This window comes from Syzygium oleosum, unplaced genomic scaffold, assembly GCF_021117445.2.
Source record: "Syzygium oleosum isolate NSW1041296 unplaced genomic scaffold, Sole_v2.1 Sole_v2.02, whole genome shotgun sequence".
Taxonomy (NCBI): Eukaryota; Viridiplantae; Streptophyta; class Magnoliopsida; order Myrtales; family Myrtaceae; genus Syzygium; species Syzygium oleosum.
The window spans coordinates 14,459,602-14,475,639 of NW_026607486.1; positions in this window are offsets into that span (position 1 = coordinate 14,459,602).

Sequence of the window (16,038 nt, forward strand, 5' to 3'; positions counted from 1 at the left end):
ATGTTTACTGAATTTTCAATATAGCTTCTTCCCCAATAGATTGCATGACTGGAGTGTAGGGATATTAACTAAGTGGAAACTTTTTCTGATAAAGAAAATGGGAGAATTTGATAGTGCATTAACTACCACATTCTAAGAGATACGGTAGAATTTTGTTGGATATTGAATATAACATACTCGTTAAAAACTCCGTTATGGTCTTGACATCACTTGGTACATTAATCTATGGATCACCTCTACTATAGTTAGCATTTCTCAATGCCTTAATCTATGTAGTACCCTCTCTTCCTCTCTCTAGCACATAAGATAGATAGGATCTAAGCATGTCTTTAAAAAACTTCATCTGAATCCTCAGGATGTAAAACATAGAGGAGTATTCTCTCCTCCTAGGGAAGATAAACATGTAGGGGAACATGGGGGCTTGAGGGATCCGACCGTCGATACGTAAAACAAGGTATGCAGGAGAGAGCCCGAAAGGATTTTACTCTCCACCTCTCAAGGCAATGATCTTTGGAGTTAACGGTAACATGAGACTCCATGGTGAGCATCCCCTAGGTACTCTCCATCATAGTCTTGACATCACTTGGTACATCAATCTATGGATCACCTCCACTATAGTTAGCATTTCCCAATGCCTTAATCTATAGAGTACCCTCTCTTTCTCTCTCTAGCACTTAAAGATAGATACATTATTGTCTCTTATGGATCTTTTATCGACTCGATTTTATCTTCCTAGGCATAATAAATGGAAAATAAAAGGATAAAAGACATGGGCGAGTCAGTCGGTTCGAAGTAGGCTTGTGGCTTGCTTAGGTTTTTTTAATTAAGGGGCCAAAGGTATTATTATTTTCATTCCGTAGCATCTAACAGCCAACAAGAAACTTCATAGTAATGTCGATATGTCCTTGCTAGCTATAGCTAGTGTTATTAATCAAGATCCCTGCACGTAATATTGATTTTTTTCAAAAGATAGAGACCGCCTTTATAAAGTCCATTGGCCATATTTCAATGTCTTTTCATCTCACTCCATTTCCATCTATTTAATTGACAGAAATTAAAATTATGGTGAAATTTGTACTCTTGATCTGCGTGACATGCTATTCAGCAATAGTCTCCCAATGCTTTCTATTATTATTATTGTTGTTGCTATTAATTATTATTATTATTACCGAGGAGAAGAGAGAAAGACAAAAGTGTTGGTGGCTTTTATTGACAGAAGCCACCCAGGCGTTATAAAATATGTCAAGTGCTTACAAAGCCCAATACGCTAGTTTCACAAGAACCAATCTTAAACCACGAAATTATGGTTGTTGGGAATATGTCGCATAAATACGTTATATTCGCTTGGAGAGATCACTCAGAGGGATTTCAAGTCCAAACTCGTAAATATGTTCAATGGGTTATAGGCCAAGCGGGATATATTAACTACTCTACATTATATGCCACATTCCTGAAGTAAGACTTCTTTCGTCTCACACCGTGCACTTTACAAATCTTTCCCTCATGTGTTAGTCTTCTATGTTAGACCCACTGCCCCTTGATCTTAGTATCCCTTTGCTCCAACATTATTTCAACTCCAACCTCCACGTATATTGTGCCCAGCATTATTACACCATCGGCTTAAATATCACTTGTTGAAAACACGTCAAAAACTCGATACTTTTACCTAGGGGATCACCAAGACGGAGGTCAAGTCCTACCTAGCCAATAAATTCAGTTGGACTCACATTCACTTAAAAACTTAAATCAATAAGTTACATATCAACTAATGTGTTACGTTACAACACATCCTTGATGTGAGACCTCTTTCGTCTAATTCCTTCACACATGCACCTTAATGGAGGTTATAGAGAGTTTAACTAGTACATAAATGCTCAATGCTCGATGTGAGACTTCGTTATCTCACCTCAATCACTACACTTGTGCATATATACTCTCTCAAGCGTTTCGCCCGACAGAAATGAGCTTTTCAAAGGATATAAACTGGGTCAACAATGCTCTCTTAAAATTTGTGCAAACCGATCGCTTTTCTTGCATTTATTTCTCATGCGAATTCAACCATGCCCCCACCTCTGTTTGCAACAAGGCTTCTGTTCGGCTCACCATCTAGAAAAGATAATCTTTTAACGAGTCCGGTATCCATCATTGGTAAAGATATCATTACAACTCCAAAGGTAGGCCGATGATACCCTTCTTTATCTAGTAATCTTTCATCTCATGAGTCGTTTCCTCATATAGTATATCGCTGTCTGCATTGCATAAACATTCGTGAGAAAGACACTAAATGGTCGAACTCCTGCTCACGGACAAACGACTCATCAAGAGCCAAGAGTCAATGACTCAACCGCACCTAGATGTTTTGCGATTTTAATTCAATAATATGCTTACTAACGTGAGGAATATGTGTTGGGTACGTAGCAAAAACCCTAATTTTGTGGTCCACCATAGGATATATCCTTAGACTAAGGCAACCCTAGAAAGCCATGCAACCACATTTTGGCTCTACGTATATCCTTTTGTTGACATTTTTTTTTGGATGCATCCCACATTAATACCATCTTATCTCGATCCTCCATTTCCATAAATTTATTCTGTATAGTGTCGGTTTGGTAGATTAGGTGAACGTTACATTATCAGTATCCTAATCATATAAATATTCCTACCAAATAATCACGCAATCGGTATAATTGCAATAATCATTGTAGAGAGAGAGAGAGAGAGAGAGAGAGAGAGAGAGAGAGAGAGAGAGAGATTGATGTTGTTGGGTTACAACCCATGATTGTATATTGAAAAATATATAGCAACAAACGCAGAGCGAGACAAAGACAAGGGAACTGTAGCTGGACCTGTAGTATAATCTATGCCATGGACCCGCATGGATATGAAATTGAACCACACCAATGATTTTTCACCAGAGAAAATCCTTGGAATGGTCCCCATACAGCACTGCATTGCGGTTGTTCCAATAGAAAATCAAACAGTGATCCATCAAATTAATTGGCCCATCAAATCCAAACCCCAAAATGTCAACAGTCTCTTTCTCTAATAGTAGGTGGAGATGCACAATCGCTTTGGGAAATGACAGTGTGATCACAAGAACTTTTCAACACTAAGCATTGATAAGCTGGCGAAAAAGTAGGATTGATAACGAGACATCTGTGGTATGAACTCGGTGATGTGTATCCGACGCATTCGATGGGCATGTATCGAGTTCGTGCTAGAAATCTCCGTTCGATGGAGATAGATAATGGTCCCTCCTCCAATTAATTGACTATGGAATATAGTGATTTACCTAACCCGCCACTGTGAAATTCAAAAGGCATTGTCTTGGGTTCTGACTTGTAAAAAACCTGTCCATTGATTCATTGCCTTTTTTGTGATGGAGGGGTAGCTTTCTTATTGATGCTGGGACAACAATAATTTTCCCGGATGACAACATTAATTACACTGATGCGATTCTTGACTGTCGAATAAGTTCTCATCATTTGAAAATTGTCTATAGATTTAAACGTTAATTCACATCATTACCCTTTACCAAATTGATCCCTCTTTTTTAAAATTTCCAAATTAAGATACATTACATGGGACTTAGATCAATGCCGATGGGAAGAATATCATAAGCTGCTTTAATATATAAAGCGAGGTATGGAGGCAGGTCCAAGGCTAGGAGAAAATTCAGTGGTTTGCAAGCGCCATGTCAACGGCTGACGTGGCGTGTGCTTATTTACTAATATCCAATTATATCTTGACAAATGGATATTGACTTGAAAATTAAAAAAAAAAACTAATATTTCTCTCTTCCTCCTCCGTCTACACCCTCTGCTCTGCCTGGACTTGGTTATCTCCATCGCCCAAGCCACTACTACCACCATCCTTGAGCAACCACGCCACTGTGGCCACCATGATCAGTGACAAAGTTGTTGAGCTCGTCGCCGACAGCCATGGACGAGCCAAAACTCAAGGTCAAAGCTGTTGAGCAGCAAACCAGATCTGGTGGTTAAGCGACGGTCGATTGTCGCATCCAAGCCGACCTTCGCATCCACCCTCTTCGTTGTCCTAGCGGCTAAGCGTTGGCCGCGAGCACTCATCCACAGATAAGGAGAACTAGAGCAGTGGTTGGCCATGGACAGCTTCTAGTCCACATATCTAAGAGGCCAACCTCCGCGTCCACCCCGTCAATTGTCGCGAACATCCCATTATGGCTTGTGGCCAAGACTCTAGATAAGGAGCCCTGGCTGGGAGCGATGACGGTTCCAGATTTGGAAGTTCACCGACCACTGCATCTCCCCCTCCGTCGTTTTGTGTGAACGGGCTGTCATCGCTCGTGGCCAAGCCTTCATCTGGCACAGATGGAATTGGTTACGTTGAGTGCCGACTCGTAGTGTGTGAAGAAGCCGTTGTCGCTCGTGAACAATTATTTTCTATTTTGGTCGCATCTCATGACAGAACAAATCTGCACATTTTCAGCCGTGGATTCTCTTCCGACCCAATTAAGTCCCTTGCCACCAAATCTGGAAGTGAGGCACCGGGTGGAGGAGACAGCCAAGCCGAATAGTTGCGGCGTCGGTGACTCCGCCGGTGGCTATGGCGGAAGGAAGCGAGGAAGTTGTAGTCATGGCTGGAGATGGAAGAGGAGGAAGGGAGAAACCTAGTTGGATTGGGAAATTTTTAATATAATTCTTTATTTCCACGTCAACGTATATGTGTCAATTTGTAATTGGTTAAGAGCAAATAAGAACACGCCACGTCAACTGTTGATGTGGTGCTCACAAACTAATGAATATTTTCTCCAAGGCCAGAGATCCAACCTCTCTCACAACGTGTAGGCTTGTCTATTAAGTTTATTTTACCAAGCTATTAAGTTTATTTTTCGATGATAATGTAGAGTTAGAGTATAGTTTTAGTATGTAAATTTGTGTATTTAGCAAACATTGCGGTAGCTATGTGATCGGCACTCCGAATCTATCTAGCCATTTTATGTTCTTATTGTTGGAAGGGCGCAGCAAAAACCTCTACCTTCACATGCGGAGATTGTCAAAAGGGAGCCCATATTTGAACCCGTTAACAAATCCAGTTAGACCAACATTCATTTAAAATTTTAAGTCAATGAATTATAAGTCAACTAAAATGTATTAACTACTTCACACAACACTAATTTTTCGATGTAAGACTTTCTAGCACAACTCACATGTTTACTTTCTAACATAACTCAACACTTTTCACTTGTTTACTTTCATATTAAAAAAAAGTTTTCCCTTTCCTATTAAGACTCGCAGCAAAAACCCGATTTCTTCACTTTGAAAGAACACAAGGAAGAGGTCAAATTTGAACTTGTCAACATATCCGATTGGACCATCCTCACTCAAAATGTTAATTCAATGAGTTATGAACCAACTGAAAGTACTTACTATTCTACATCAAAACAATTCCCCGATGTAGGACTATTTTGCCACAACTTAACCCGAATCTCAACATTTCTCTCTTATACTTCTCACACACAATCTCTCCTTTTCATTGAAAAGATAGTCCGGAAAAAAAGCCATGGACAAACCATCAAAGTGCACAAACATCTTTGATGGACACAAAACGAGGTAACAACACATAATTATTAAAATCGATATTAGAATAAACATAATTTATGTGAGTCCACTGAATTTGGGCGTGTAAATTACATGAACCCACGTGGATTCCGCTAACTGATTGGTCGGTCATAACTTTTAGGACTAAAGTTTTTGAGTAAAATCAAATTAAGTTAACCTCGGTATTCTAATAGATTCGGACTTAAACTCTTTCTCGGATCTGTTCCTTGATAAGGTATCGGGTTATTGCCGTACATCCTTACAAAAGGTTCCTCTTGTCATACATCTATATACATATGCACTTTGAAAGCACCCGTAATCATTTTCTTTATTGCACTTGTGTGAGACGGACATAATAAGCATGGCATCGCTTGTTTATGGTAGATACGTGGATTCCATTTCAAGGCAACATCAGCAATCTCATTTACCTTAACGATAAAAGCAGGACATCTTACCAAACAAACTGACATTTTCATTGTCAATTGATTGCACACATTCATCCAACTTCCGATTAAAAAGCTCAACTGCCTCCGTCATGTACCTGGAAAAAATCCTTTCATGCCTCATGAAGTTGTTCCTCACGCGACACGCTCTTATCATAATTGGCCTCGTCCTTCCTTTTCTCTCGACAGTAGGAATCTGGCAGCAGTAGGATTTGGTACTATGGTAACGGACAAATGATTGAAGCACGATCCGTTCCTTCCCACGTACGATTGAAAGCTGGGGGAAAAAAGAGGGCAAAAAATTGGAAGGTCCTCCGTGATATACCAAGGGGAAAAAAGTACCATATTTTAATGATGAGGTCCACACATATCTTTGTTCAGTCAATTCAGAAGTGCAAGTTGTGATTGACCCAGTGGAAGTTCTCCAGATAGTAATCCAATGTAGCATTTAAGAATAAATTGGTAAGTTAAAAAATATATATATCTGGAAAAACACTACGGATGTATCAAGAGAGAAGCTCTCGAACTTATATGACAAAATTCACATGTCAAGCATCGATTAACTATCCAGTTTATGAACTCGTATGTTATATAAACATTGATTAGAATGGTAGAAGAGGCATTAGCATCCTAATGATTGTGGCACAAACTTCCAAGTGCTAGTTTGAGGTACTACTCCAATTCTGAAGCCTCTGTTATTTAATTTTTAAGTCGATTGTCATTTTTCAAAAGTTTATCTCTTTCCCTTTTTCATTTCAAAACAAACGTGTGATTTTATATAGCTTAGTTTTTCCCTTCTTTTTCCCTCTTTATTTTATTAGTTTTAAATTCTAATTAATGAATATTTTCTTTATTTTCAACCTATCTTTTAAGCATAGATGTATACTTTAAATTCCTTTTTTTCCTAAATCAACCGATTAATGCACCATTTATGAGTTAATTAAACGAAAATCGAATTTAGGATGAGAAATTTGAAGGACCGCCGGATGTTACAATTGATCCTAACTTTGATGATATATGATTAAATTTGAAAAAAAAACATTATTTTCTTGAATGATTTTAAAATAATTTGTTAGGGTGACGATCCTATCCCCATCTATTGTCGCTACCTAGGGAATCTTTAATTTAGCGCCACGTGGCAAATGAACCTCAAGGTAAAAACTAGCCACTTTGGTAACGCATGATAACCATTCTGGTTCTGTCCAGAACTGGTTTTCTGTTCCCAGAAATAGCTTTGGATCAGAAACCCGTTTGGTAACGCAATTCCATTTTTCTATTTCTGGAACAACCTTTTGTTCCAGAACCGATTTTGAACCAGAAATCAGAACAAAAAAAAAGTAGGTTTTCTATTTCTAGACAAAAAATGAGAATCATTTCTGAGAGAACTCTTTCTTCAAAACACATATTCATCTGGAAGTCACGATCTTTGAGGTGGGAAAAAAAAGCAAAAAATCAAAAATTTCAAAACTTCACAGAATGGTTTAGAATCTGTAGCTACCCACTTTGAGCGAAATTTAAATTTTTTTAGGTGCCGAAAAAAATAAAAAAATAAAAAATTTAAAAATTTCACAAAATGGCTTAGAATACCTATGGCCACCCACTTTGAGCGAAATTTAATTTTTTTTAGATGCCAAAAATAATAAAAAATAATAAAAAATCTAAAATTTAAAAACTTCACAGAATGTCTTAGAATACCTGTAGCCACCCAATTTGAGCGAAATTTAATTTTTTTAGATGCCGAAAAAAATTAAAAAAAGCAAAAAATAAAAAATTTCAAAACTTCACAAAATGACTTAAAATACCTGTGGCCATCCACTTTGAGCGAAATTTTAATTTTTTTAGGTGCCGAAAAAAATAAAAAAAATAAAAAATTTTAAAACTTCACAGAATGGCTTAGAATACCTGTAGCCACCAACTTTGAATGAAATTTTTTTTAGGTGCCAAAAAAAAGAAAAATAAGCAGAAAAGCAAAAATTTCAAAACTTCACAGAATGGCTTAGAATACCTGTGGCCACCAACTTTGAATGAAATTTTTTTTAGGTACTGAAAAAAAGAAAAAAAAGCAAAAAATCAAAAATTTCAAAACTTCATAGAATGGCTTAGAATACATGTGGCCATCCACTTTGAGTGAAATTTAATTTTCTTTAGGGGCCGAAAAAAAATTAAAAAATCAAAAATACCATTTGGGCACCTAAAAAAAATTAAATTTCACTCAAAGTGGGTCGCTAGAGGCATTCTAAGTCATTCTATGAAGTTTTAAAATTTTTGATTTTTTTATGTTTTTATTTTTTTTCGGCACCTAAAAAAATTTAAATTTCACTTAAAGTGGGTGGCCACAGATATTCTAAGTCATTCTGTGAAGTTTTGAAATTTTTGATTTTTTGCTTTTTTTTCACCTCAAAAAATTAAAATTTCACTCAAAGTGGGTGGCCACAGGTATTCTAAGCTATTCTGTGAAGTTTTGAAATTTTTGAGTTTTTGAATTTTTTTGGGCATCTTAAAAAATTTAAATTTCACTCAAAGTGGGTGGCCACATGTATTCTGAACTATTTTGTGAAGTTTTGAAATTTTTTATTTTTTGATTTTTTTTGAAAAAATTCAACAAATTTCCTATTTTCCCGAAATCTGAATTTTTTTATTTTTTGGAAATTGTGATGAATTTTTCTAGAATTTTTCAATTTTTTTTTGGATTTTTTGAATTTTTTTTAGATTTTTAGGAATTTTTTGGATTTTCTAATTATTTTTATTCCATTTCTAAAAAAATGGATTTTTGTTCCTGGAAATAGAATTTTGTGTTGTTTATCAAACGGGTTTTTGTTTCAGGAAATAGAAATTTTTTGTTGTTATCAAACGGGTTTCTTTTCTCAACAACTCATCTTGGAACCAGAAATAGAAAAATCTATTTCTGTTTCAGGAACTCATTCTGGAACAGAATGGTTATAATTCGCTACCTTTGTGTGCGTGCGTGCGTGCGTTTTGGCGTAGGCCACATCTCTCGACCCTATGCCTTTGCCAAAGCCATAACTCCCCACACTAATAGCTACATCATTGTTGCCATTCGGTTCTTTGTCTCTCTACTTTTCCTTTGTGCATAGTAATGAAGGCGGGCGTTGAGCCCTCGTGACCTCGAATTAAGGTCGAGGTCGAGGTCGATTTGATGATGTCCTCGAAACATCCTTCATCCCAAGGTTGGTCCGAGGCTAACCACCTTGAAAGACCTCAAATCAAAGGTCCCAACGCATGTGCAAGAAACCGGGGGCAGAATATCAAGATGTCACGACTGTATTCCTCACTTGCTTTTTTGCCTTATTTTCTTTCACTAATTTTATTAAGTAAGGATAATGACATAAATGGTTCATGAACTTTGACTTCATGTGTAATATGATCCTTGAACTTTACCTCAATATACAATGTCATCCATGGACTTTTAATTTGTTCAATATGGTTCTCAAATTTTTTATGCATGTTCAATTTAGTCCATGAACTATATAAATATATTCAATGTTGCCCCTCCATTAATTCAAGTTCAGGAACAGCATTAAATATTTTCGTATAGTCGAGGGACTAAATAGAACATATATCAAAAGTTCAAGGACCACATTACACTTTGAGCCAAAGTTAAGGGACCGCATTTATTTCATTTTCCCTATTAAGTATTGATTACATTGAGTTTTAGCATTTATTAGCGTCATTATTTTGTGAAATTCGCATTGGCGGAATATCAAGAGTTATTGGTCCCTGGATTGGCAAGCGCTTCCATTGACATCGGCCTATCATGTGCTGTCATGATTAGCATCATGGTTGACTAGCTATGCTAGCCCAGGCACAACACGGTTTGACACAATTAGGCTTATTTCGGGCCTAGCAATTAGGAAAACTCTTTTGTTCTGACTGGAACATTACATCAATCAGCAAAAATTAACTAATTAGAATTTCAAACGAAAGTTTATGACTAAATTGATAAAATGAGAAAGTTTATGATTAAATCGGCATTCGTACAATATATTTATGACTGATCAGGTAATTTTCCGACCTCAAACGTATCAATGACTTCATCAACTTCATCGGCCGACATAAACCACTCGAGATTCAATTAGTTTCAACGGCAATGGCATGGATAGTGGTTCGATTTTCTTCTTGATAGTTCGAATTTACTTATGTCCAAGCTAGCAATCTTGTTCTTTGGATGATTATGTGATTCCATACATTTTCCCCTTAGCTGCTTACGTTTTTCAATTAAATAAATACGTCACGGTCATGTAGATATTAGAACTCACTATGACCGAACATTAAAAAGGTAGGGTTAATACTACGAAAAATCCCAAACTGGTACATTTATAACAAATTTATCTTAAACTAATTTTTTAATCATAAAAAACCTTAAACTGGTACATTCGTGATAAATTTACCCCAAACTAATTTTTTGACAATGAAAAACCTCACATTGGTATACCTATGATAAATTTATCCCAAACTAATTTTTTGATCACGAAAAATCCCAAACTGATACATCTGTGACAAATGTACCCCAAATTAATTTTTTCATCACAAAAAATCCTAAACTAGCACATATGTGACAAATTTACACTACATTAACGGACTAGTTTGGGGTTTTTCGTTGTATTTACCCTATGGATTTTCACGCGGACTTGCCACATCACCATATCACGTCACCTTGTGTCATCCACTTCAGCAAATTTAACGGTAAAATTTGACGAAAATTAACGGAGGGTAAATTTGTCACAGGTGTACCAGTTTGGGGTTTTTTTTTGGTCAAAAAATTAGTTTAGGGTAATTTTGTTACGGGTGTACCAGTTTGGGGTTTTTTATAGTTAAAAAATTAGTTTGGGATAAATTTATCACGAGTGTACCAATTTGGGGTTTTTCGTGATCAACAAATTAGTTTTGGGTAACTTTGTCACAAGTGTATCAGTTTTGAGTTTTTCGTGATATTAACCCAAAAGTTAAGTACCATAGTATTAGATTTTAATGAACTTACGGTAGAAACGTAAATCATTTCAAAAGTACTGACATAAAGTTGACTTATGTAAATTGCCAATTAGCAAAATAAAATCGTTTCATAGAATCACTCTACGAATAATTTGATAAATTTTATTGGATACATATCGACTTGTTGATTTGTGCGCCCACAGACGATCACTTATGAATGGCTCGTTTTGATAGCACAGATAGATTTACTCAGGTGGTGGAGAGACGCCGGCGGCACGTCGGCCATTCCGCCGCTGCCGCGAGCATCAGCGCCGCCGTCGCCGCATCCGGAGCTGGCGGCGAGCACATGCGGCCAAAAGGAGGCCATAACCCACCTGTCTCCCCTGTCTCGTCGTCGAACCAATCACACGCACGCTCCCGAAAGTTAAATTCATTTTGGAAGCTTTCGACTTATCGAGAAAAATATTTGTCGCTTTTGGAGGTGGGACCGACTGTTACTTGATGAACTGCGCATTGACAGCAAGGATCGAAGGCAAATATGAATCCAGCTGGCAAAAGGGGAAAAGCATAAGGAAAAACATGGACGGCCCAGGAAGGAAGGAAGAATTTGTCATCGTCCTCCGAGTCCTCATGTCCAGCCCTAGGACGAACAGCATTCCCACGTCAGCAGGGAAAGGATTAGTGAACTTTCACAGTGGCCACTGCATTTTAATTTTGGTTCTATGGAACGAACTTCAGACTTTAGAGGCAGGAACATCTTCTGTTTTATAGTAGATTGTGTTTCAGCGACCAGCTGACCCTTTGACTCGTTTACTATTTCTTGGAAAACATTTGAACTGCGATATCAAGTTGTGATAAGGGTTAAGTATGGTTGTTTGTCTCCCTGAGTTTCGTTTTTTCGCATAATTCAATCAAGTCCTTCCGTTAATCACTGTTATAAACTAAACTAAAATTTTTTGTTTGGTCAAAACAACACTAAATTGATGATGTGGATTTTTGTGATGTGGCACATCATGGACAGTGATGCTGTGAGAAACTATTAGGTAAGCATGTCTTGCCACGTAAGCAGTATGACGCTCTATTCAGCGCTCGCCACATGTCTCTTTTTTCTTTTCTTTCCCTTAACCTGCGGCATATACTTAGCATGGCCGGCGACCAGCCACAAGCGAGGGTCGGCGGGGCGTTGCGACCCTCGCTGGCCATAGGCAAGGGTCGCCCTTGCTGGATCTGGATTGGCAGAAGAAAAATCAATGAGTGAAGTGACGATGGAAGATGAGCTGCCAATGGAGAAGCAATCGGATAGCCATGTGGTGTTGAAGGCGTCGGTGGAGTTAGTGGCGAAGTCGCAATCGATGCGGAAGAAGACGTTGCCTGCTCAAAGAAAAAGAAGAAGCGGATAGGAGGCAGAGCCGGCGAGAGGGAGAGAGGAGGAGGAGGAGGAGAGAGATGAAGATAAAATCTGAAACGTGGATCCCACTCAAGCATGTGGCGATCAATGAGTGGAGTGTCTTACTGTTTACATAGCAAGACTAATCTACCCGAAATTTTCTCGTGATTTTGATGTTGCTCTTGTTAAGTATCACATAAGCAAACATCAAGGACAAAATATGAAATAAAAAAGGAGAAAACACTAGAGGGAAGAGAGAGAGAGAGATTAGGTGGTTGGGTGGGAGCAATGGCTGCCCGATCACCAAAATGAGGGTCCTCTGACCCTCGCCAGGTATAGGTGGAGTCCGGCAACTTCCTTTATGCTCAACCATTAATGAGGGTCACTTGACCCTCCTTGCGAATGGGCGACTCCTTGGCGTGGGTCAAGGGGCGATGATAGGGATGAGCAACCGAGCTAGTTTATAAGGGGATTAGTCCGGTTCTCGATTCCAAAAATTGAGAATCGATCGGTTTAGTTCTTAGTTTTATACTTTGAATCGGTCATATCTACCTAGGAACCCGAAACCGGCAACGGTAGAACCTGGAGCCAAATTGATTATGAACCGATTTACCCATAATTCTTAGTAAGTTTTTTTCACTCTTCCTTATAAACAAAAAATATTTGTTGTAATAAAATATGTTCGGCAGAGAATTGTAAACATATACATGTTTGACACATGTATATTGTATAGATTATAAAATTAAACAAAAACAAGGCCTAAAGAATTGTAAACATATACATGTGTAATAGGGTGACTTTCAGATTCTAAAACTAGAACCTACCCAGTACCCACCTTAAAACTGATCATTTCTCGACACTGAACCCTTCCCCCCCACCCCTCCTTTCTCTCTCTCATACTTAGCCATCGTGTTAGAATTTCCATATCAAGAGCGTGCTTTGCGCATTTCGTTTTTACCTATCTCGTAGTTAACCATTGCGATAGAATTTCCATGTTAAGAGCGTGTTTTGCGCATTCTTTTTACCTATGTTTTCTGATAAAAATAATATGTTATTGCAGTTCACCTCTAATTAACTCGACATAGAACTCGAAAATCATAGGAAAAAAATCGACCAACATAGAATAGATTACAACTCAGATAGATGAGGTCCGCGCACATGCGAAATCATAAAAATCGTCCTAAATCGAACTCAAAATAAATCCAAGTTCGAAACCGTCCCCTTCCGATCGATGAAACGAAAAATTACCGAGATGAGCTGAATACCAAGACAAAACGGGCTCAACAGCATCAAGGTCTGACCCAATATGCACGATTCTTTATATGCTCGCAGAGTCATCCATGATCACGATGAGGTCTAATTAAGGTCAAATGAACTCCATTCATGAAAGTGCAGGATAACATCCACCATTTATTGCCAGTAGACCCCATGTAAAATTGTACAGAAGCAACTCTCTCTCTCTCTCCCTCCCTCATGGTGATCGTAGAGTTGCCTTAAGTCAGTGTGACGCATTTGCTGACTGCACGTTCAATGCAGCTAAAGAACAAACCCTACTCTCTATGTACATGGACGACCAACGCCAGTTGAGCCAACAGTTAGATGCTCCTACACCCACCAACATAACAAGTAGAGTTAGCCCCACGGCCATGGGGTTACTCGAATAGTAAGTGTATTCGTCCTCATCCTCCCTCAAGACTTGAGTTCGAATCATCAAGCATATGCATTCTTTCAACTGCGTATCTTTGATAATTAACTGGTGTGTCCGTGTGTGTGTGTGTGAGATGAGGGGATTGTTACGGTAGGTGAGGATTCGTCGGATGCTGAAAAAGAGTTTCAAATGCGACCGATACCGACAATTAGAGTTGTCACGTCTTGATTGCGCGGCAAATCATATATGACTGGTGTAGCATCTACGAACAGGTGGTCCAAGACTATAAGTGATATCGAGAACGTCGTGTAAATAGTAAATATTCTTTAAAGACGTAAAAAGCAAGTACTTTTTCCCAAATATGAAGTCCTAACAAATGTGGAAGTTCTGTAATTTATTGATTTTCACTTGTCTTGAAAAACGTAAAGTTCTATATTTTCAGTGATGCTAATTAACGAGGAAAATGTTAAAAAGCGGCCCTTGTTCGCCCTTGTCGCGGTGATTTGTATGTATGGCGGACCATGACCTTTCTGGTCAACATTAATGGCTGTGAAACCCAAGGTGTTGCCAAATAGGCCTGTGATGTCATCTTATTGCCCCTGATTTTTCATCGACTTTCTTGTCCTTATCACAATAATTCGAATTCAACTGTGTTAAACATGTTTCGATTAAATTTAAGATCGTGAACTAGTTAGATCGGGTCAATTTAGAGTCCATCATCTTCGTGTCGCGTCGAATTTGGGAATCTCTTCGTTGAATTTTTAGTCCTGTTAAAGAATGTGACCCTCATATTGCCAATATTGCTGCACCATGAACCAGCTTGTTCACGCTTTGTCAGACAATTGGATATGGCCTACGAAGAACAGAGAAGAAAGCCCAATAACAGATCAACCCAAGGTCTCTTTGAGTCTGCACAGTAACCGTGCAACGCATGTACATGGCCCGATCTCGACAGGGGACAAGGCCCTCGATGAAAATAAGGCACTTTCTCAATGGCTCTTCATTTGGATCAGGAAGACACATATCATCATCTGTGCTTCCATTAGATTCACAGATACAATCTGTGGCCTGTGCAACCACAGACACCATTGATGAATTTACCAGGTATGATGAACAGTCAATTGATGCAATCAACTTCTTCTTTTAGGTGTCATCGGATCGAGAGTGTCCCGTTGGAAATTCTCCTTCCCATGAATATTAGAGAACATTGTCTTGATTTCTTGACACAGAGAAGGAAATCTAAGACGCGGTGGAGAGAATCGACGATGAGGTAGAACAAGTTAGGATGGCAATGAAGCGGGGTGGGGCGAGATTAATGTTCCGCATCCCGTCCTGGCCTGGACTTCCGTTCCAGGCACATGATCTTAGCCATTTTATCATGTGCTTCCATGCTAGAAATACCCCACGAGACCCAACCCCTCTATCTGCCTCTCAGCCTCTGCCCCTCTCTCTCCCTTATGCACCACCACACCGGGCCCCACCGCCATCGGCTTCGCACCTCAGGCCGCCGTATATTGACAACAACGACCTCCAATTCAGCCATCACTATGTTGATCCCTGAGCTCTTGCAGTGGAGAAGCTAGTGCCTCCGTTGAGCTTGTCGTCGGCAATGGAGCTCACGATGGAGGTCGAGAGAATGAAGGAATGTAGTTGATAACATGTGGTGGTGCCAATCTGGAGACGCGGCGAATTGGCAGGAGAGAGAGGGGGTTGATGATGGGGAATTTGATGGGAAGTGTTGAGAGGATAAATGAAGTCGACCCGAGTCGCAATCTAAAGAGCAAGACAGCATATGGGAACATAACAAGTGATGGCGGATCTTCATCCTTCAGCTGTGTTGCATCATACTGCTAGCACGTTTAGACATTAATGCTTGTTATACTAGATTGACAAATTGTGAGAGACAAAAACAAGAGTTTGAAACAAGGAGCAATATGTCCTCACTACTGTGTCTTTGTCATGGGGACTCATGGAACTCACCAGATCAGCACTCACATCAGATAATGAGCAGCGGCCCTAAAAAATGAAGGG